This window comes from Macaca nemestrina, chromosome 13 (genome assembly GCF_043159975.1).
Source record: "Macaca nemestrina isolate mMacNem1 chromosome 13, mMacNem.hap1, whole genome shotgun sequence".
Classification (NCBI taxonomy): Eukaryota; Metazoa; Chordata; class Mammalia; order Primates; family Cercopithecidae; genus Macaca; species Macaca nemestrina.
Genome location: NC_092137.1, coordinates 813,863 through 835,950, shown reverse-complemented (window position 1 = coordinate 835,950; position 22,088 = coordinate 813,863). Strand labels below are relative to the sequence as shown.

The window sequence follows — 22,088 nt, the reverse complement described above, 5'->3', positions numbered from 1 at the left end:
TCACAGGTCAAACGCTCAGAGCCATATGTGGCTCGAGGCTGCCATGTTGCACAGTGCAAATCCACAGAGCGTTTCATCCAACGGTATTGCATTCCACAGCCCGCTGCCCTGAGGAGGGAAATGCACAGAGCCTCCTCCTGACCCACAGCGCACATGTGGTAAGAGACAGAGCAAATTTATTTTTAAAGGCACTAACATTTTGGAGATTTTGTCAGTAACACAATCTATTTTATCCTGTGTGTTGCAAGTTTCTTCCAAATTGCTAAAGAATAAATGAGTAGCTCAAAGCCATACAAAAAAGATAACATTGGTAAAGTAATCATATTGGTAAATATAAAAGCCAGCATTGGCCGGGCACAGTGGCTCACGCCTGTAATCCCAGCACTTTGGGAGGCCGAGGCAGGTGGATCTCGAGGTCAGGAGTTCAAGACCAGCCTGGCCAAGATGGTGAAACCCCGTCTCTACTAAAAATACAAAAAAATAGCTGGGATTGGTGGCAGGCGCCTGGAATCCCAGCTACTTGGGAGGCTGAGGCAGGAGAATCGCTTAAACTCGGAGGGTGGAGGTTGCAATGAGCTGAGATCACACCACTGCACTCCAGCCTGGGCGAGAGAGTAAGACTCAGGTCTCAAAAAAAAAAAAAAAAAAAAAAAAAAGGCCAACATCATTGTATTTTTGTTTGTAACTCCCTCTTTTCTTTCCTACATAACTTGAAAAGCATAGATGAGAGTTTTAGAGACTAGAGAAGCAGCTGCACATTCTGGACCCCTGGTGATACAGGTGCCCAGAGTGTGGAGATGAACTAGATGTGGCTCCATCGAAACCCAAAGCCATGCAATGCTTTGTAAAAATGTTTCTCTGGAATTAGGTTTTAGAATATAAAGCAAGAATTATGTGGAGCCAGCACCATTTACACATGTACCTCTTTCTGCCATGATCTTGTCTGTCCAGCTATTACTAAAACCGGGGAGGGGATACACCACACAAGGGCATCCTTTGTGACAGTAACATCAGGGTGTAGAGCTGTGTAGGAGCAGAGTCTATCTGCTTCTGAAGCTATGCTGGATCAATTCAAAATAGATTGCTGTAAGATTAGAATGTTAATTCTAATGTCAAAGGTAAACATAAAGAAAATAACTAAAAAGTGTATACAGACGGGAAATTAGTCAAGGATCAAAGGAGTAGAGTATGTCAATCAAATACAAAAATAAGGCTGTATAAGGGGAATCATGAACAACAAAGAAGACATGAAAACAAATAGAAAAATGGCAGAAGATCCTTCTTGTCGTCAATTACTTTAAACATAGAAGCATCAAACTCACTGGCTAAGGTACAAACTTGGCAAAATTTTTAAAATGACCTAATAATCACAAGATTTTCTTTAGAGCCAAAGGAATAGGTAGGGTGAGGGGGATGGCGGAGAAGCCGTCCTGCAGAAGATACCGGGAAAGAGCTGGGGGGCAACACCAGGACCTGAAAAACAGACTTTAAGTCAAAAAGGGTCACAAGAGATGAAGAATAATTGATAAAACGGCTTATTGATCTAGAAGATAGAAAAATTAAAAGCAAATATACATCAAACAGAAAACCCCACACTATATGAAGAAAACATTGACAGAATGGAAAGGAGAGCTCATAAAAATGTCAATGTTCACTTCAGTAATGACAAGAACAATATTCAGAGGAGTGGTAATGACCTAGACGCCGCCTGCAGAAAACTCCACCCACCAGCTGTAGAACCGACATTCATCTCAAGTGCACACGGAACATTCTCCAGGATAGAACAGATGTTAGTCTGTGAGACAAGCCTCGACAAATGTGAAAAGACTGAATTCATACAGAGCCTTTTCTCTGATCACCAATAGAATGAAGAAATTTACAAACATATAAAAATTAAGCAACACACTCCTCAGCAACTAATTTGTAAAAGAAAAAAAAAATTGCAAGGGAAATTAGAAAGTACTTTGAGATAAATGCAAACAAAACCAAGGTTTACTAAAACTTATGATCTGAAAAGAAAGCAACCTTCAAAAGGAGATTTATAGGTAAAGAGGCCTAAAGTTAAAAAAAATAAAAGATCTCAGTTGGTAGCCTAACCTTACTAGCAAAAGAAGAGCAAACTAAACCCAAAGTTACCAGAGGTGTGGAGATGCTGAAGGTTACAATGGTGATCATCATAGTAGATGAGAGAAAAAAAATAGAATCAATAAAACCAAACACTACATTTTTTTGAATAAACAAAACTGTCAAACCCTTAACTCATTGACTAAAAAAGGAGAGATGGTGTAAATAGCCAAATTCAGAAATAAAAGTGGGTACATTACTACAACCCTTACAGATGTTGAAAGGATCATAAGAGAATGCTGGAAACTGTTGTATGCCAACAAATTAGGTGACCTTGGGAAATGGAAAGAGTCCTGGGGACAGAAATTACCAAGCCCCACTCAAGAAGAAATAAAAATCTGAACAGACCTATAAAGAGTAAACAAATTGATTCAGTCTTCAAAAATTCCTCAATAAGCAAAAGGCCAGGACCAGATGGCTTTATTGGCTAGTTCTAGAAATCATTGAAATAATACCAATCCTCAAAACAAAGTACTCTCCTTCCAAAATACACCCAAGGAGAGAACACTTCCTAACCCATCTTGTGAAGCCATCATTACACTAACACCAAAGCAAGACAAGACACAACAGGAAAAGAAAACTGCCAACCAGTGTCTCTTAATGTAAATACTCGTAAACTCTACAACAACAAAGGCAGCAATCCAAGTTCAACAACATGTTAAAGGGATTATACACCCTGCACAAGTGTGATAGATGCCAGAAATGCAAGTGAGGTTCAGCCTCAGAAAATCGATGAATGTAACACATTACATTAAAAAAAGAAGAAAATAATAATCTTGATGTAGAAAAAACATTTGACAAAATTCAATATTATAAAAACACTCAGCTAACCACGGAAGGAGGTCTCTCTTCCTTGGCCTAAAAATATCCTTTTGGGGCTGTGAAAATGTAGATACAACCACTCCGGACACAAGCTGATAGTTGCTAAAGCTGGAGTTAGACACATAGGAGTTTACTATGCTTCTGTCTACTCTCATGTTCTTGAAATTTTTTGTCATAAATGCTTACATCATCACGTGTAAAAGATATATTACTTTGACTACTTTCATCAGAATTACAGGTCTTTATATTCTCAGTACACCTAAGTCATCACAGGATAAATTTGCCTTCCATTTTATGTCAGGTCATTCAGCAAAATGTACATTAAGTGCCAGTCCTTGGGCTAATGCATAAGCAATGTGTGAGAACACTGTCTTAGTGAATTTGAGCTTCTCTAAGAAAATTCCATAAACGAGATGGCCTGTTCTCCCAGTTCTGGAGGCCGGAGGTTCGAGATCGAGACGGTGGTGCATCTGCTGTCGGGTGAGGGCCGCTTTCTGGTTTCCGGACAGTGCCTTTTTCCTGTGTCCTCACATAGCAGAAGAGACGGGGTACTCTCTGGGTCCCTTTCATAAGGGCACTAATCTTATCATGATGATTCATGAGGCTCCACCTGCAAAACCTAATCACCTCCCAAATGTCCCACACCTCCCAATACCATCACTTTGACCATTAGGTTTCCAACTGTGGATTTAGGGGACACATTCGGTCTATGGCAGGTACACATGGAGATGATTCTTGAATTTGAGCTTCAATCTATTAGGGTAGGAAAAAAAGCAATGAAAATATGATATAAATATACTTCACACACACCCACACACACACACACAAATTTTCATACCCAGTAAGACAGCTAATGTTTAAAAACATACAGACAAAACATAAAATAACAAGCATTTGTTGGGTTGTGGAGGAATCAGGACAATTAAGCATTCATGGTAGAAACACAATACAGTGCAGTCACTAAGGGAACTGTGTGAAGAGGAATATAATATAGTTGGTCACTGTGGGGAACTGTATGGAGAGGAATATAATATAGTTGGTCACTGTGGAGAAGTATATGGAGAGGAATATAACATAGTGTGTTCACTATGGAGAACTGTATGGAGAGGAATATAACATAGCACGGTCACTGTAGGGAAATGTATGGAGAGGAATATAATATAGTGTGGTCACTGTGATAACTGTATGGAGAGGAATATAATATAGTGTGGTCACTATGGAGTACTCTATGGAGAGGAATATAATAGTGTGGTCACTGGGGAGAACTGTGTGAAGACTCCTCAAAAATAGCAGAAGAGACTAAAAACTAAACAGAATTACCTCAAAAAACTAAACAGAATTACCATATGACCAGCGATTCCACTTCTGGGTATATTCTAACAAACAGAAATGAAAAACGAAGACTGGGATTCAGATAGGAGGGGTCCGTGCACCACTGCTCCTGGCAGCATCACGCAGAATAGTGGAAACCTGGAATCAACCCAGAAGCCATTGCTGGATGAACGAGTAAACACGGTGTGGGGCACACAGATGGTGAAATGTTATCCAGCCTTAAAAAGCAGGGCAATGCTGGCACCTGCTTCCACATGGCTTCAACCCAAAAACATGGAAAACATTATGCCAAGTCACAAAAAGACAAACGCTGCAGGATTTCACGTCTGCGAGGAATCTACAGCAGTGAAGTTTCCAGAGACTGAAGGTAAAGCGAGGGCTTCCGGGCTGCGGGGCGGCAGGGGGCGCTGTCGTTTAACGGGTGCGGCGTTTCCGGGGGAGAAGGTGGACCGTTCTGGAGATGGAAGAGGTGTCCGCGGCACCACAGCGTGAATGTGCTTATTGTTACTGAACAGTGCACTTCAAAATTGTTAAAATGGGCAATGTGTGTATTTTACACGACAGTGTGTATAAAAATGCAGTATGGAATCTGCTGATGGTAAAGGAATGCTCAGGGCTGACAGGAAGGACGAACAGGAAGACGCCTCAGAACAGACACTGCCACTCATGTGAGACGACACAGCAGCAGGCCCAGCGCCGTCTGGAAGAAAGACCGAGCCAGGAAGGGAGGAAAGAGGATTTCCGTCCAGAGCCGCGACACACAGCCCCGTATCTCTCCAGCGGGGCTCAGCCACAGGCTGCGCCAGGCCAAAGCTGCTGTCTCCATTCCAGGTTTTGCTCAGGGGACATGGCCCCGTCTGGTACTTTGGGTTCCCTGCACCGTCTCCCCTCAAACCCCCGCCCGAGGCTCATCACCTCGACTTGGCTTTTGGCACTGTGCTAGGCGCTGCTTGTGCTAAGAAAACCCCGTTCTGGGATCTGAAACTGTGGTCGTTCTCACCCGTGATTTGCAGTTAGAAGCTGACTGGCCTCTCCCCATCACCCAGGAGGAGGCTTGGAGATTCCTGCCTGCCCCGGAAGCCACGAGCAGCTCCCAGGCAGGACTCGGAGCTCAGTCCAGGCTTTTCCTTCATGGACTCGTTTGCGTGTGAGACGCGTGTGTGCACCCACTCAGGGCTCACAGTGTGCACCCACCCACTCAGGGTCATACGGGCTCTGCGTAGGGGATCCAGAGGAGGAAGATCTTCCCCGGAGGACTCTCATTGTTCCTACAAGATAACAGAAGCCCATAAGCTGCAAAAATGAGATTCAAAGCCAGGTCAGAATGAGTTTAACTGATGTCCTTTCCACCACTAGTTTTCAAGAACTGAGCATTCTGTGATCTATGAATGAACAGCTTGTAATACAGGCACGTAAATATTTGGGCCTGTTGAAGGGACGCGCACCTTAAGCATATTTATCTATGCATACACATATCTTTAACTGGATGATTAATGCTCTAGTTATCTGGCATGAAATAGCCTTAGATTTTATGTTTTCATCAGCATTTTAGAAACTTTATGTTGTATTTATCATTAGAAATCATGATGCCAAACTATCCTTATGAAATGAACATTGTACTTACTATTTGTCAAATTGCTTCAGCAACACTGAAGATGTAATTATTGGAATCACATATTGGAAAAAAACACGTGATTGCAAAGAGACAGGACAAAGGGAGGTAGCTGAAGGCAGAAAGGTCACTGCGATTTTCTCAAGTCTTGCCGATAGACTGAAAATGGAGGAAAAGAACACATTTCATTCTGGCTAGTATCAGCCGACATCCTGATGTCAGGAGAAACACGCTTTTAAGTCTGATGCTATTTAGCTTTTCAGCAGGCAAACTCCTTCAAAAGCATTCGAAGGTTCAGCACACATATTGAATTTTAGATACCTCTCAAAACTGTCTGAAAAATAAATCTTTTTCTATGATAAGATTCAGCTGGTGATTTGTTAATGTTTCAGGGGCTGAATTCCTGCCACATTAAACATGATGTTTCCCTTGTTATCTAGAATGTCTTTAAGAAATTCCACTATCAGTTTATAAATTTCTCAGCTAGCCCATTGAAAGAGCCAGAGAAATTAAATGATCCTTCACTCTGTTGAGAAAAGAAAACCTATGGGTACGATTGAGTTCAGAAAGTACCTATCTCCTCAAATTTTCTTCTAAATATGTTTTGAAAAAGTAAAAATGTAGTAGCATGAAAGAGCTAATGTAAAAATAATGGTAAAATGTAAGAAAATTTATATTTTCTGCATGGAAAAATAACTGATTTTAATTGTTGACAGTGACGACGGAAGAACAAGACGAAAATTATCCTGGTAGTGAATTAGAAATCAGTAGATAGGAGCTGTACATTCTAGACATGGCCAAGTGATCAGGAGACCAGAGCTGGACAGGAGGCTTCCACAGCAATGGGAGTGACTTTTAGGGGTGCATTTCGGCGGAGCAGAGCAAGCAGAAGTCACCACAGTGACCCCAGGAGAGGGAGGGGAGAAGATTACATCCGTGGGATGAAGCCTGCAGAGCCCAACTTCCTGAACAAGGGGAAATACATTCTGCCATTGTCATGATGGGAAAAATCAATTAACTCATGATTTATTATCCACTTATTTATTTAGTTATTCAGCAACTGTGCTGAATGCCTGCTACGTCCCAGGGATACAATATTGGCCAAGTCAGAATAAGTCCAACAATAACAGCATTTACAGTCCAGTAAAGACAGAATTAAACAAAAAAACAAATGAACAAATTATAAATACTGTAACTGCATGCTGTGAAGTGCTAAGGTTTGCACAGTGTGGTGGACAGTGGCCCTGGCATTGAGAGGGGTTCATGGAGACTCACCCAAGTCTGTGGATTGAGGGTGGGGACCAAGAGCTGAGTGGCTGTGAGACCACTGGGTGCATACACTGCCTCTGGGCTGCACAGCAGAGGTCTGGTTGAAGATACAAATTTGTGCACCAAGGTGGTAATTGAAGAGAAGGGCCTGGATGAGGTTATCAGAGAAGAAAGTCCCAGGAGGAAAAAGGTACTAGAGGGAGTGCTGAGAAGTTCCAGTTCTGACCAAGTAAGCCCTGTGTGCTGGGTAAGCAAACAGAGGGCCTGGAAGGCGGAAGAAGGGCTGGGAAGTAAATACCACAAAACCAGGAGTAGAGAAGGAGGAGCCTTCATCGGAAGGCTGAGTGCCCCTGCATGGTGGAGTCAGCTGAGTGTCATAACTGCATGATGACCGTAGAGGCCTCAAGACCTTAGAGAAGATTCAGGAGTGAAGTGATAAAGGCAGAAGCAAGAAGCCAGGAAATTCCCCAAAACAGATTTACATTTCACTGCTCACCTCCTCCCATTGTCACCCGCAGATCTTCAGATGGGCCTCCTGCATGCTCTCTGCGATCACTGCACTCTCTTGGGTTGGTTCTCACTCTATATCAAGTCAGGTGGAATCCTTGCTTGGTTTCAGGGAAATACAGCTCTTTTCTGTAAGTGTTTATTCTCTCAACCTCAAACCACAGGGAATAATTACTGCAATTTCACTTTAATGCTACCTCATACCAAAAGCTTTCTCTGTGTGTATGACTATTGGTTGGGTATCCACCTAGTAGTAGAAACTCTAGGTGATATGTGTATGTTGGGATTCAAGAGAGAATGGCAGAGTTTCACAGAGAAGTGACCCAGCTGACGCTCTCAGCAGCAGGCTTTGATAGTGCAAGCTGCTCACACCCTCACCTGCACTTCGTGTGGTCAACAATATTAATAGAGCATTTCTGGTGGAATGTAATTTTGTTTCATATTGTTTCAATTGTCCTTCTCCTAACGGTCAATGGGATTGAACAACTTCATTTATTCATTGGTTATTTGGAGACATCCTTTGGTGAGTTGCCTGTTCATGCTTTTTGCCCTTTTATTGACACTTTTCTTTCTTAATTTATAAATATTATTGTTATTATTACTGTAATGATTCCCTTGATAGTCATGGGTATTGCAAATGTTTTCTTTTCATTGGTGACTTTTTAAACAAACAAACTTAGTGGGGTCTTTGATCAATACAAATTCCTTTTTCTTTATAGCCAAAGCTTTTTAATCCATTTAAGATTTTTCCCTCCTAATAACATAGGAGAGTATATTTCATTATCTTCTGGTAGTGCGATAGTTTTACATCTCACATTTAGATCTACAATCCATCTATATTTTATTTATTTCACTGTGTACTTCCATTTGATCCAGCACCACTCACCCAAAAGCCTTTCCTTTTTTGTTGCACAGTGCCAGCTTTGTTTTATTTATTTATTTTATTTTATTTTTCCATAGGTTGTTGGGGTACACATGGTATTTGGTTATGTAAGTAAGTTTTTTAGTGGTGGTTTGTGAGATTTTGGTGCGCCCATAACCTGAGCAGTAGGCACTGCACTCTATTTGTAGTCTTTTATCCCTCATCCCCTTCCCATTCTTTCCCCCCAGGTCTCCAAAGTTCATTGTATCATTCTTATGCCTTTGAGACCTCATAGCTTAGTTCCCACATATCAATGAAAACATATGATGTTTAGTTTTCCATTCCTGAGTTACTTCACTTACAATAATAGTCTTTGATCTCATCCAGGTTGCTGCAGATCCCATTAATTCTTTCCTTTTTATGGCTGAATAGTATTCCATCATATATATATACTGCAGTTCCTTTATCCACTCATTGATTGATGGCCATTTGGGTTGGTTCCAAGATTTTCCAATTGCAAATTGTGCTGCTATAAAATGTGTATGCAAGTATATTTTTGATATAATGACTTCTTTTCGTCTGGGTAGACACCCAGTAATGGGATCGCTGGATCAAATGGTAGTTCTACTTTTAGTTATTTAAGGAATCTCCACACTGTTTACCATAGTGGCTGTACTATTTTACATTCCCATCAGCAGTGTAGAGGTGTTTCCTAATCACCACATCCATGCCAATATCTACTGTGTTTTAATTTTTTGATTATGTCCATTCTTGCAGGAGTAAGGTGGTATCGCATTGTAGTTTTAATTTGCATTTCCCTGATCATTAGTGATGTTAAGCATTTTTTCATATGTTTGTTGGCCATTTGTACATCTTCCTTTGAGAATTGTCTATTCATTTCCTCAGTCCACTTTTGTATTTTTCAGAATTTCAGAAATGACTCATTTATGTATTTATTTTTTATTTTACGTTAAGTTCTGGTATACATGTACAGAATGTGCATATTTGTTAGATAGGTATACATGTGCCATGGTGGTTTGCTGCACCTATCAACCTGTCATCTAGGTTTTAAGCCCTGTATACATTAGGTATTTGTCTTAATGCTCTCCCTCCCCTTGCCTCCCACCCAATGACAGACCCTGGTGTGTGATGTTTCCCTCCCTGTGTCCATGTGTTCTCACTGTTCAACTCACACTTATGAGTAAGAACATGCAGTGTTTGGTTTTCTGTTCCTGTGTTAGTTTGCTGATGGTAATGGCTTCCAGATTCGTCTATGTCCCTGCAAAGGACATAAACTCATCCTTTTTTATGGCTGCATAGTATTCCATGGTGTATATGTATCACATTTTCTTTATCCAGTCTATCATTGATGGACATTTGGGTTGGTTCCAAGTCTTTGCTATTGTGGATAGTGCTGCAGTAAACATATGTGTGCATGTGTCTTTATATTAGAATGATTTATAATCCTTTGGGTATATACTCAGTAACGAGATTGCTGGGTCAAGTGGTATTTCTGGTTCTAGATCCTTGAGGAATCGCCACACTGTCTTCCACAATGGTTGAACTAATTCACACTCCCACCAACAGTGTAAAAGCATTCCTATTTCTCCACATTCTTGCCAGCATCTGTTGATTCCTATCTTTTTAATGATTGTAATGATCACCATTCTAACTGATGTAAGGTGGTATCTCATTGTGGTTTTGATTTGGATTTCTCTAATAGCCCCCTTTTTTTTTGAGACAGAGTCTTGCTCTGTCGCCCAGGCTACTGGAGTACAGTGGTGCGATCTCAGCTCACTGCAACTTCCACCTCCCGGGTTCAAGTGATTCTCCTGTCTCAGCCTCCCAAGTAGCTGGGACTACAGGCACACACCACCACGCCTGGATAATTTTTTTGTATTTTTAGTAGAGACAGGGTTTCACCATGTTGGCCAGGCTGGTCTCAAACTCCTGAACTCAAATGATCCACCTGCCTTGGCCTCCCAAAGTGCTAGGATTACAGGCATGAGCTACTGCACCCAGCCAATAGCCCACTTTTTGATGGAATTGTTTGTTGTTTTCTTACTGATTTCTTTGAGTTTGTTGTAGATTCTGGATATTAGTCCTTTGTCAGATGTATAGATTGTGAAGATTCCACTCTGTGGGCTGTCTGTTGACTCTGCTGACTGTTCCTTTTGCTGTGCAAGAGCTCTTTAGTTAAATCCCAACTATTTATCTTTGTTTTTATTGCATTTACTTTTGGGTTCTTGGTCATTAAATCCTTGCCTAAGCCAGTGTCTAGAAGGGGTTTTCCAATGTTATCTTCTAGAATTTTTATAGTTTCAGGTCTTGTATTTAGTTTCAGGTCATTATATTTCCCTACTTTATGATTTTGTTTTCTTTGACAAAGATCAGTTGGCTGTGAGTATGTGGGCTTATTTCTGGGTTCTTTATTCTGTTCGATTGGTCTGTGTGCCTATTTTTATACCAGTACCATGTTGTTTTGGTGACTATGGCCTTATAGTATAGTTTGAAATCAGGTAGTGTGATGCCTCCAGATTTGTTCTTTTTGCTTAGTCTTGCTTTGGCTACGTGGGCTCTTTTTGGTACCAAATGAATTTTAAAATTGTTTTTTCTAATTCTGTGAAGAATGATGTTGGTATTTTGATGGGGATTGCATTGAATCTGTAGATTGCTTTTGGCAGTATGGTCAAAGACCTCTACAAGGAAAACTACAAAACACTGCTGAAAGAAATCATAAATGACACAAATTGAAATACATCACATTCTCATGGATGGATAGAATAAATATTGTGAAATGGCCAGCTTTGTTTTAGATGAAGTTTCCCTGTGTGCTTTCTTTTCTCCTGACTCTTCATCGATCTGTTTTTAATCCCTTTCACTAGTGCCACACTGTCATATGAACTTACTTTTCCAATAAATCTTGATATTGGGCAATGTATATTCTTATCTTTGCTCTTCCTCAAAATTTTTTGCTATTCTTGTTTCTTTCTGTTTCTACATAAATCTTATATTAGCATGTCTGTCATCAACACACAAATAAAAATAGCCAACTGGAATATAAGGAGAATTTTTACTCTCACAATATTACTTCCTCTAATTTGAGAAAATGGTATGTTCTTTCATTTGTTTAGGTCGTCACCCACTTCTCTCAATAATCTTTTTATAATTTTGGTATAGAGGTGTTACACATATTTAGATTGTTTTCTAGATATTTGATAACTTTTGATACTATGGTAAATAGCATGATTAAAAATTTCTTATATTAAGTGCTAGAAAATAATTTTTGTATAGTGACATTGTATTCAGCAAGCCTAACTCACCTAAATTATTAAATTTGATAATTTATAGAAAATTACTTTTATAACCATGTGTTATCTGTAAATGAAGATACATGTATTTCTTTACTTAAAACATTTTACCATGTATTTATATGCCTTATTTCACTGACAAGAAACTCCTATAAAATGTTGACTAAAATTGTTAATAATAAATATCTTTTTCTTATTCATGATCTGAAGATAGAAGTTTTTAATATATTAATATTGGATCTAAGATTTGTTTTGGGCTCCAGTGATACCATTTTTCAGAGAAAGAAGGTAATTTTTATAGCAAATTTTTACAAGGTATTTAAAAATAATTAATAAATATTGAATTTTATCAAAAATGTTTTTATCATTTACCTAATTTTTATTTTATTTTCTTAATATATAAAAATATGTTAATATAAACTCAGTTTTTATATTTATCTATTTTATATATCAAGGAACCCATTTTACTTATATTTGTTTGTCATATTTGAATCCACATTTAAGATATAAATTGTCCAGTAATCCATATTGTCAGATTTGTGAATCAAGGTAATACTGGTATCATAAAACCCATTGCAATGAATTCTATATTTTTCATTTTACCATGAAGAATTGATATAGTCTTGGTTTTGCTGAGAATTCTCAGTTTGCTGAGAATGATGGTTTCCAGCTTCATCCATGTCTCTGCAAAGGACATGAACTCATCCTTTTTTATGGTTGCATTGTATTCCATGGTGTATATGTGCCACTTTTTCTTTATCTAGAAATATGATTTGAGCCAGCAATCCCATTACTGAGTATATACTCAAAGGTTTATAAGTCATTCTACTATAAAGACACATGCACACATATGTTTATCGCAGCACTATTCACAATAGCAAAGATTTGGAACCAACCCAAGTGCCCATCAATGATAGTCTTGGTTATTTATTTAGTAAAAGTTTGGAAGAATTTATCAATGAAGCCATCTGACACATGAGTCTACATTGCAGTAAGGTTTTAATAACAGCTTCTGTGTCTTTAAGAGCTAGGTATCTATTCAAATTTTCTATTTATTCTTGTATAATTTTGATGTGTGATGTCTGCCTAGGAAATTGTTTTATTCAAATGTAAATATATTGACATAAACTCATTCATTGTTTCCTCTTATGGTAGTTTCTATTTTGTTTGCTGGTGACCACTTTATATTCCTCATATTGGCAATTGAGGAATACAATGGAAAGAAGTACATATCTTATACTTTACTTAAGAAGAAGTCTCTAGGGAATCCCCAAGACAATATGAGACAAAAACAAAAGCACAAGAGAAATATGAAGCATCTGGCATATATAGTTAGAAAACAAACACAATCCAGATCCTAGCCAGATTAACATAGAATCTCACAGTAAAGATGTTTTTGCCTCAGTTTCTATTATCTGATAATTATATCTGGCTTTTGACAAAATAAAATACTATGTGATAAGCTAGAAAGTAAGAAAAAATAGTCTAAAGAGACAAACATGAAAATGAACTCAGATATTGCATGGATTTTAGAAGTATTAGAGTATTTAAAGTAACTGAATAATATGTTAAAAGCTGTCATAGCAAAAGAAGGCAATACTCAAAATTAGTTGGACAATGTAATCAAAGAGATAAAAATGCTAAGAAAGAATGAAAAAGAAAGGCTATAAATCAGAACACTCTAATAGGAAATAATGAATGTTGTTGATGGGCTCATCAGTGGAATGGATTCTGCCAAGAGTCAGTGACTTAAAAATATGTCAATAGGAACTTCACAATAAAAATGACTGAAAATTTTACAACAATAGGAATTCGAGAACTGTAGAAAAATTTCAAAAGGTATATGTAACATATGCACAGGGGATGGAAAAAGATAATCCATACTAATACTAATCAGAATAATACTGGACTAGAGAAATTAGCTTAGGACAAAGGTGACTTCAGAACAAGAAAAAATGTTCAGAGATCGGGGCATTACATGATACGTGGTTCACTTCTTCAGTAAAGCATAGCAGCAGTAAACGTGGACATACCTAACAACAGAGCATCAAATTATGTGAATCAACACTCAACAGGACTGAAAAGATAGAGAGACGAATCTACTACTACAGCTGGAAAATTCAACACCTCCAGTTCAGTAATCAAGAGATATGGCAGGCAGAAAATCAATAAGGACATAGTTGAACAGAACTTGAACAGAACCATCAGCTTGCTCTAATTGCTGTTTATAAAATACTCCATGCAGCAATAGTAGAATACACATTGTCCCACTCACGGAACATTAACCAAGATGGCGACATGCTGGACTGTAAAGCACACCTTAAAAATATCAGAGAATACACAGCATATAAAGTATGTTCCCAGATCACACTGTAATTGACTGCAAATCAGTAGCAGAACAATAGATGGAAAGAAAAAACCCGAATATTTAGAGATTAAACAGTACACACTTAAATACACATGAGTCAAAGACCTTTCAAGAGAAATTTTAAAATATTTTGAGCTAGATAAAACTGAAAATACAACTTATCAAAATTTGAGGGATATAGTGAAAGCAGTACTTAACAGGGAAATTTATGGCATTAAGTGCACATCATAAAAAAGGAAACATATAAAATTAATAATCTAAGCTTCCGCCTTAGGAAGAAGAAAAGAAGAAAGGCCAGAATGATCATCTGGACATGGATTAGGAGTGGAGAAACCAGTGTGCACCCATGTGAACCTCAACATAGATTCCATAAAGAAATATTTATAGAAATATGTATGTACATGTGTAGATTCCTGCTCTGTCACTCACTAGGGCAATGACATCCCAATTTCAAAGATAATATGAAATACCCAGGTCTTTGCTTCAATTGCTAATCTCCAGTAAAAGGAACCAGGGCTTCCCAGAGAAATTGTGGATTCTAGGAGTAGAACAGGAAATAGACAAGGTAAGCTGGGGGCACTTTGGAGTGCTAGAAAATTAATAACTGCTGAAAAAATAAAAATGAACAGCCACATTGCCGGGGCATGTCAGGGCCACAGGAGCCAAAGGAAAGATCTGGCCTGCAACTGAAACTGGAATGATTAAACAATAATGACAACAAAAAGCAGCATTGGTTCATAATCCAATTTATAAAATAAATATGAGTTTATAGTGATATGAACAAATGGGTAAATATGTAAATATTTAACAGACAAATCTCCCTTGCAGAGGAATTCCAAATAAGGTGGCAGTCTCCATGCTCTTAAAGGAGGAGAGTGTAACTCGCACTGCATAAGTGAAGGCCATGCATAGTGAATTTGCTTCAGTGAGTCTGGAAAGTGGGACAAGGGAGTAACTTTCCTGTGGAGAAACCTGGCAGAGGCCACGACCGCCAAGTGAGGTGGGTGCTACAGTGATGAGTCATTGACCAAAGGTGCCTTGACAGAGTGTAATAAAGATAGCACTTTACTTCTATGGTCTTCTTCCCCAAATTCCATAATCCCAATCGGATCATCAGAAAAACCCCAACTGAGAGAAATTCTACAGCATACCTGACCATTACTCTTCAAAACTATCCCAATCATTGAAAACAAGGAAAATCTGAGAAACTGCCAGCGGATAGGGGTCTAGGGAGATGTGACAACTGCATACACAGTGGCATCCCGGATGGGGTCCTGGAACAGAAAAATAACATCAGGTTAGCAACTAAGGCATCCCGAATAGGCTTTGGACATTATTAGTCAATGATTATTATGACGCAAACATATGATCATTATGTCAAGATAGGGAACACATCTCCCATCTTGTCAAATAATTTATTGAGCATATTTATCAATTGTTGTTAAGTCAAGTCTGTCTGATAGCCTTGTTTGATTTCTGATCTCCTGATGTTTGATTTTTATTGATATTAAATGTCCTGATTGTGCGGAGTCAGTGCAGTCTCTGTGTGTGCTTGGTGACATCTGAGTGAATGTCACACGCTTGTGTAAATGATAGCAGAGAGAATGGGGGGTCCATATGATACCATCTTTCCCCAAAGTGGAGCCATTTGACACTGGCTGGTGGCCCAGCTAGAGGCAGATGACGCCTGCTCACCAAGGACCGAGGTCACCCAGCTGTGTCTCAGCCTCTCTTTGAGGGAACCCTTCTTTCTCACTCACCCATGCTTCTAGGGGTCACATTTGGAGCTCCAGCTTCAGCCCCTTGAGATTTAAAGTCAGTTTCTGTTCCTCAGACTCGTCCCCTCTTCCCTCCAGGGCCAGCGTTCACTACATCCCTGGCCACATCAGCCCTCAGGGATTTAGTCTTTATGGGGAAAGACAGGAAATGTATTTTAAGACATTTAAAGTAGAAAATATTTTTGACCTTGGGGAAAAATGTTAAGGGTCTGAGAAAGAAAAATAGCCTAATTAGATTCCTGGTGACATTGACTTCCCAAAAATGGCAAATGTTGCGTGGAGAAGGAGAGAGATCTTCCCCGTGAGCCAGCAGGACAGTCATGAGGGCAATGCCTTGGAGGCATGTGAGAATTGGGTAAATTCAGTGGCACACACTAGTGATTTGAACAACAGTTTATGGCTCTCTCCCGTCTCTCTTTATTTTTTCTTTACAGTTTTATTCCCTCTGGTTCATATTATCCTTTTTTTCTAAAACTAATGTGATTTTTGAAACAACAGATGTGATAAACCAACATTAAATTACGTTCCCAAATTTAAGAAAAGGTTTAGGAGAAAGTAGTTTCATAATCAATGTTTGATAAGCACAATTATTTTTTAACATGTAAGACTTTACCAACTTAAATCTAGACAGTACATTAAAGTTTAAAAGTCCAGTTTGTAGGGGTGTATCAATAGTTAAATTAATAATTTTAAAATTTCTTTATTTCTGGCATAATATTCTATTTTTATTTTCACTTATAAAACATACTATACGTTTGTATGCAAAATGTAAGGTGCCAATACCTTTGTTGAGTTTTGAAAACATTTATTAATTAAGGAACATCAACATATAAAATTATCTTCTAAATAAACTTTATGTTGATCAATAATTTCTGGATCAAATTAACTTTAAGCAAACAAGAGAAATATGTACAGCTGTCACAGTATAATAAAATAAAAAAAGATCATTTCATGGATTTGAGTCAACTGGACATTTTCTGCATAGTTTATAATGTACAGAAGCTGGAAGATGCATGTCTGATACATTTCCTGGGAATAAATGTATCATCTCTGAAACTCTTATGGCTCCAATAAGGAACTCCTCATGGTTGCTTTGGAAATTCCACTTAAGATGAAGACAGTGTTTTCTTTCCTCCAATGTGATCAGCAGTGCTGGTAATCAATACATAATTACCAGGCTTCTCATGCCTGTTTCTAACAGACTAACACTTTTCTAGGAAATGCTAAGCAACTTGAATCTCACTCCTGGAACACAAGCCCCAGCCATATAGATAACAAACATTTATCCTGTTTATATGGGAAGTCATAGGAACACATGGTTTCCTAACCAGGACATCAAGGTCTTTGGAGGAATCTTGCAGCCTGTTCCTGGCAGCTTTCTCTCCCCTCCTTCCTAGGCCAACCCTAACCCTAACCCTAACCCTAACGAGGACCCAGGTTTTTAAACAGCTAGAGTCTCCGTGTTTCTTCTGATTATGGTAGAAAATAAAGCCAAAAAAAATAAGCCTTTATAAAAACAGCATGGGTGTTTTTGTGATAGATTTCTAAGGGGTAAAAAAGGCAACTACGTTAGAAATGTGAGCCTGGCAAGAGGGAAAAGCTGGCATTAAGGACCTGCCAAAATTCTAAATTCACTTTCTTTTCTATGCCAGAGTGAATTTAAAAGAGATATATAAATGTCTGTTTCATTTATATTCTTTAGTGAAAGCCAAATACATAAGCAAAATAAAATTTAAAATACTACTATTGAATAAAGAATTTGAATACCCCTATGAAGTAAGACATAATAGAAGCTTGGACCCTCCCTTAAAGTAAATGGAGGAGGCTGCAGAGAGAAGGCCCTCTCACCAAATTGCAGGAGAAAAGCATAGCCCTCCAGCAGGAAATGGAAGATGGTGATTTCAGGACATTTGTCAGCTAAAGTTTTCACAAAACAGCTTTATGCAGCCTTTTGAATAAATGCTGTGCATGGTTGTGTGAAGGAGATATTATTAGGAGGGGCTGAACTCTTAAAATGATGAAATTGAGTTTACTGTAAAGTTGTAGAGGTGAAGGAAATAAAAATAAGCTTCTATAAGTTATATGGGAAACAGAACTTCAAAATCAAGAGAAAGAGAAGTTTTAACTTCCTTATGTCTATTTGTTTAGGCTCTCTAGTGGAGGTCGGTATTAGCACACACTACGTTAAACATCTTGCACAGAAAAACAAAGTCAGCATATTCTGTCAGCCAATGGAAGAGAGTGGAGTAAACCAGTGATTACTTAACACACATGCTTTAAAACAGCAAACTATTGACGCAATGTGGAGTATATTTATGGTCTGTTACATTTTACGAAATGGTTTTATTTGATTTATTTTTAAAATACTTGTCATTTTAGCAATCTTCTGATAAGATGGTACATTTAAAAGCTCAGAACAAAACACACATGGAATGATTACCCTCTCTAGGAGCAATGAAACCCAGCCTTTCTGGTTTATTTCTTTCTTTTCACTAATGAAATCATTACAATTTTGTTAGGTCTAATTAAAAGACCAAGAAGGCATTTGGACGGAAAAAAAGGTATCAAGTTTTGTGTATTTTTGATGTGTTTTCTACAGCCAGGACCAAGTCCTTGAAAACAAACTTCAACAAAGCAGCATAATTTCATAATGAAGAAAAGAAAAGAACCCCGTAAATACCTAATTCCAGACTTTCCTTTGTCATAAAGTCAGTGATCTTCATGCATACAATTTCACATACAAATTCCCATTTCTTATTTATAATCCCTTTCTATTTACTGAGGAGGTCATCTCCTGATGTGGTTGAAAATACGTTACTCTGTAACTATGATTTTTCTCATGATAAAAGTGAGATGCAGGACAAGTCAGCTATTATTATGGGATATATGCAGATGTGCTGGGATGGAGTCCTCCACAAAAAATCACGGGGGCAGAGCACGCTCTTAAGTCTCGGAGCTTCTTACCTGAGAATGTTGATTCTGAGTCACTACAGTGGCTTCCAGGAGTTGCCAACTTTTAAAAAATTGTGTTCCACTATTCCAAATCTGGTCTCCTTCTTTGTTGAGAAAGATGGAAGGCAGACGGCAAGCATGACGTGGGGGCTTCTGTAGGGGCTCTTGCTGTGGGGTAATCCTTGATAAAAGAAAAACTTCAGCCAAATTAAATTTAAAAGACTTTGAGCAATGAATGAATTGTGAACCAGACTGCCTTCTGAGCCAGAGTAGGTTCAGAGGTTCCAGCACAACCATTCGGTGGAAGAAGATTTATGGACATTGAAGGGAAAGTGACCTACAGAAAATGGAAGGGAGGGACAGAAACAGCTGGATTGGTTATAGCTCAGCATTTGCCTTATCTGTCTTATTTGAACACAGTTCGAACAGTTGACTACATTTGATTGGCTGAAACTCAGTGGCTGGCACAAGTGTAGGCTACAGTCTACGTACACCTCTCCTTGTTATGTTCATGATGTGCAGAAAAACCTTTAGGCTGAACTTAAAATCTCTAAGGAGGCAGCTTTAGGCTAAACTTGATTTAACACCCTCAAGATACCCGATTCTTTCGCAGATTTGAGTCAGGATGGCTTCAGCCTAAGGAAGAGCTTGCTGGGCTCCTCCTAAGTGTGAGAGGTTGGAGGAGCCACCACCTGGGGTGAGTGTGGGAGGTTGGAGGAGCCGCTGCCTGGGGTGAGTGTGGGAGGTTGGAGGAGCCGCTGCCTGGGGTGCACAGTGTGTAGCTGCCCTGCTGAATCTTCTTGGATACTGTTATGGGATTTGGGGGGGTGTCGTTTTTCTGGCTGGAAATCCACTCTGTGGCTGGTGGGGCCTTTGCCTGAGTTTTGCTCTGGCCTGCTGAGCTCTTTTTGCCCGCTTGGCCTGGCAGGCTGCACTTGGCTCACACTACCAGCCTCGGTAGTTGAGAGGGCAATATTGCCCACCTGTGACTCTGGGTGGCATTTTCCCGCCAGCCAGTGCTGCAGGCCCCAAAGGCTGTGGTGTCAGGAGGGCCATGGCACAGGGGCTGTGTGGGGAGGTTCTGATCCATGGAACGTGGGCAGAAGTGGTGTAGCCAGTGCTAGGCCAGGACCTTTCCACTTTCTGCACCATCTCCCAGCCCTCTTCCTCCTATAGAGACAGCCGTGGAAACCTCGGGAGGCTTGGCAGACCCAGACTGGATGTGTCCTGAGCCAAAAAAGGCATGATGCCACTGAGACCCTGGTCTGTCTCTATTTCCACAGCCAATATAAATTACCCTCAGCAAGACAACACCAGAGAGAAACGCTTCCACCACGCACAGAAATGGTTCCGGGGGCTAGAGATTGAGACAGTCCCCAGCCACTGTGCAGTTCTTCAGTACTTCAGGGCCCACAGAACAAAGGGGCTAATAGGAGGCCCAGGAGTTACTGCTGCTCCGAGGAAAGAGAGGATTATCTCCCGTGCCCAGAGGCCCCGTGGAAGTGGTCCTAACTTGCCATGTCCAGGATAAAAGCCAGGAGAGGCCCACACAAGCCCCAGGCAGGAGGGACTCCCAATGGAGCAGCCACTGAGGATGGAGAGTCCGAGAGCTGCAGGGCTGATGGGGGCCCAGGGGCAGTGCGGAGCTGCATGTGGGTTCCAGCTGCGGCCACACGACCTGTGCCAGGCACAGAGGCAACAGAGGCTGAGCACGTTCCCCTCCCACGCACCAGAGCACGTGTTCATTGCATCCGCTGTCTCCTGTTTTCCTTCTAACATTACAGGTAAATGGATGCCTCATCTGCTTATTATATTTCTGCTTATTATAACCTACCCAGTCTCAGGTATTCTAGTATATCAGCACAAAACAGATCATGACATCCTGTATCTCAAAATGCAATTGAGGTTTTCCAAATTTCTGAAAATATTTAAATAGTTTTGCTTCATGTGCTCAGTTTTCCATATTTGCTGGTTTTTTATAGGAATATTTCTCCTGAATGTGGGCACTGCCATAAATCATTCTTTATCTAACTCACTGAATTAGTGGATCCCTCCCAAGACCTCTATTTTGATTTGCTGTGTCCTACAAAGTTAGATAATCCCAAAGCCAGCATGTGTGTATTCCTAGCCAGGGATTCACCTATTTATGGAAAGTATGCTGTATTTCTTCCCAAGCCAATTTATATAGTTTTGCTTGTCATTATATCATTTAACTGAATTAAATACTAATATTCATAATTCCTGAGCAAGGACTAAATTGAATACTCTGGAAAGATTTGTAAATACTGGAGTACATTTTGATTAAAGGAAAAGCCAAAATAAATAAATAAATAAATATGTAACTTAGAAATAGCCTACACTAAGATAATTTTTCAAGTGTCTTTAAAGTTATGTTCACTTTGAATTGGAAATCTCTGAGAAACATTTTAGGTGAAGTTTAAGTAGCAAAGACTATTCCTACCTCTAGTCATCAACCCATATCAAAGAACAGGAACAGCACCTTTATTTAAATATTGGCCAGTGAATAATTATTTGTATGGTATATATTTCTAATGTTCATTATATTGATATATCATTATTATTATTCTTTTCTGTAAGTGACTTATTGAACTCTGTTTCTAAACATTTTTTGGTATTTTGGAGAGAAGGGAGTATTAACAGGAAGGATTTATTTAATCCCTTCATCTGTATAACAAACAAAAATGACACTGGACTATGACTTCTTCTGGCCTCTAACATGGGCATTTCATCAGCTGCCATGATTTTGCCAAGTGACTATTCGGAAATAATGACATCTATATTAGTCTGTTTTCACACTGCCATAAAGAACTACCACTACCAGAGACTAGGTAATTTATAAAGAGGTTTAACTGACCCAAAGTTCCACATGGCTGGGGAGATCTCAGAAAACACAATCATGGCAAAAAGTGAAGGGAAGCAAGGCATGTCTTACATGATGGCAGGAGTGGCAGGGGAAGTGCCACACTCTTAAACCATTGGATCTCGTGAGAATTCTCTCACTATTATGAGAACAACATGGGGGAAATCTACCCCCATGATCCAATTACTTCCCACCAGGTCCATCTCCTGACACATGAAGATTACAATTCGACATGAAATTTGGGTGGGGACACAGAGCCAAATTATATCA

At 39.4% G+C, this 22,088-nt stretch overlaps 2 long non-coding RNA genes across 16 annotated transcripts in view; one reads left to right on the top strand and one right to left on the bottom strand.

The window, feature by feature from the left end:
* LOC105497550 (uncharacterized) overlaps nucleotides 1–22,088 on the top strand; it is a 61,200-nt gene that overhangs the window by 34,031 nt on the left and 5,081 nt on the right. For 3 of the 8 annotated variants that reach the window (XR_011611363.1, XR_011611364.1, XR_011611361.1), the window contains 3 exons: nucleotides 7–12,127; nucleotides 15,036–19,634; nucleotides 20,221–21,453. This is a non-coding gene — a long non-coding RNA (uncharacterized lncRNA). Of the gene's footprint in view, nucleotides 1–6; nucleotides 12,128–14,481; nucleotides 19,635–20,220; nucleotides 21,454–22,088 lie in introns of those variants that run through there. The other 5 variants (XR_011611368.1, XR_011611366.1, XR_011611365.1 and 2 more) reach the window with 5 other exon arrangements.
* Nucleotides 3,562–22,088, bottom strand: part of LOC105497549 (uncharacterized) — a 28,909-nt gene continuing 10,382 nt past the window's right edge. For 3 of the 8 annotated variants that reach the window (XR_011611355.1, XR_003021691.2, XR_003021690.2), the window contains 3 exons: nucleotides 18,950–19,118; nucleotides 4,290–15,481; nucleotides 3,562–3,699 (listed from right to left, as the gene is read on the bottom strand). This is a non-coding gene — a long non-coding RNA (uncharacterized lncRNA). Of the gene's footprint in view, nucleotides 3,700–4,266; nucleotides 15,482–18,949; nucleotides 19,119–22,088 lie in introns of all 8 variants that reach the window. The other 5 variants (XR_011611357.1, XR_011611358.1, XR_011611359.1 and 2 more) reach the window with 5 other exon arrangements.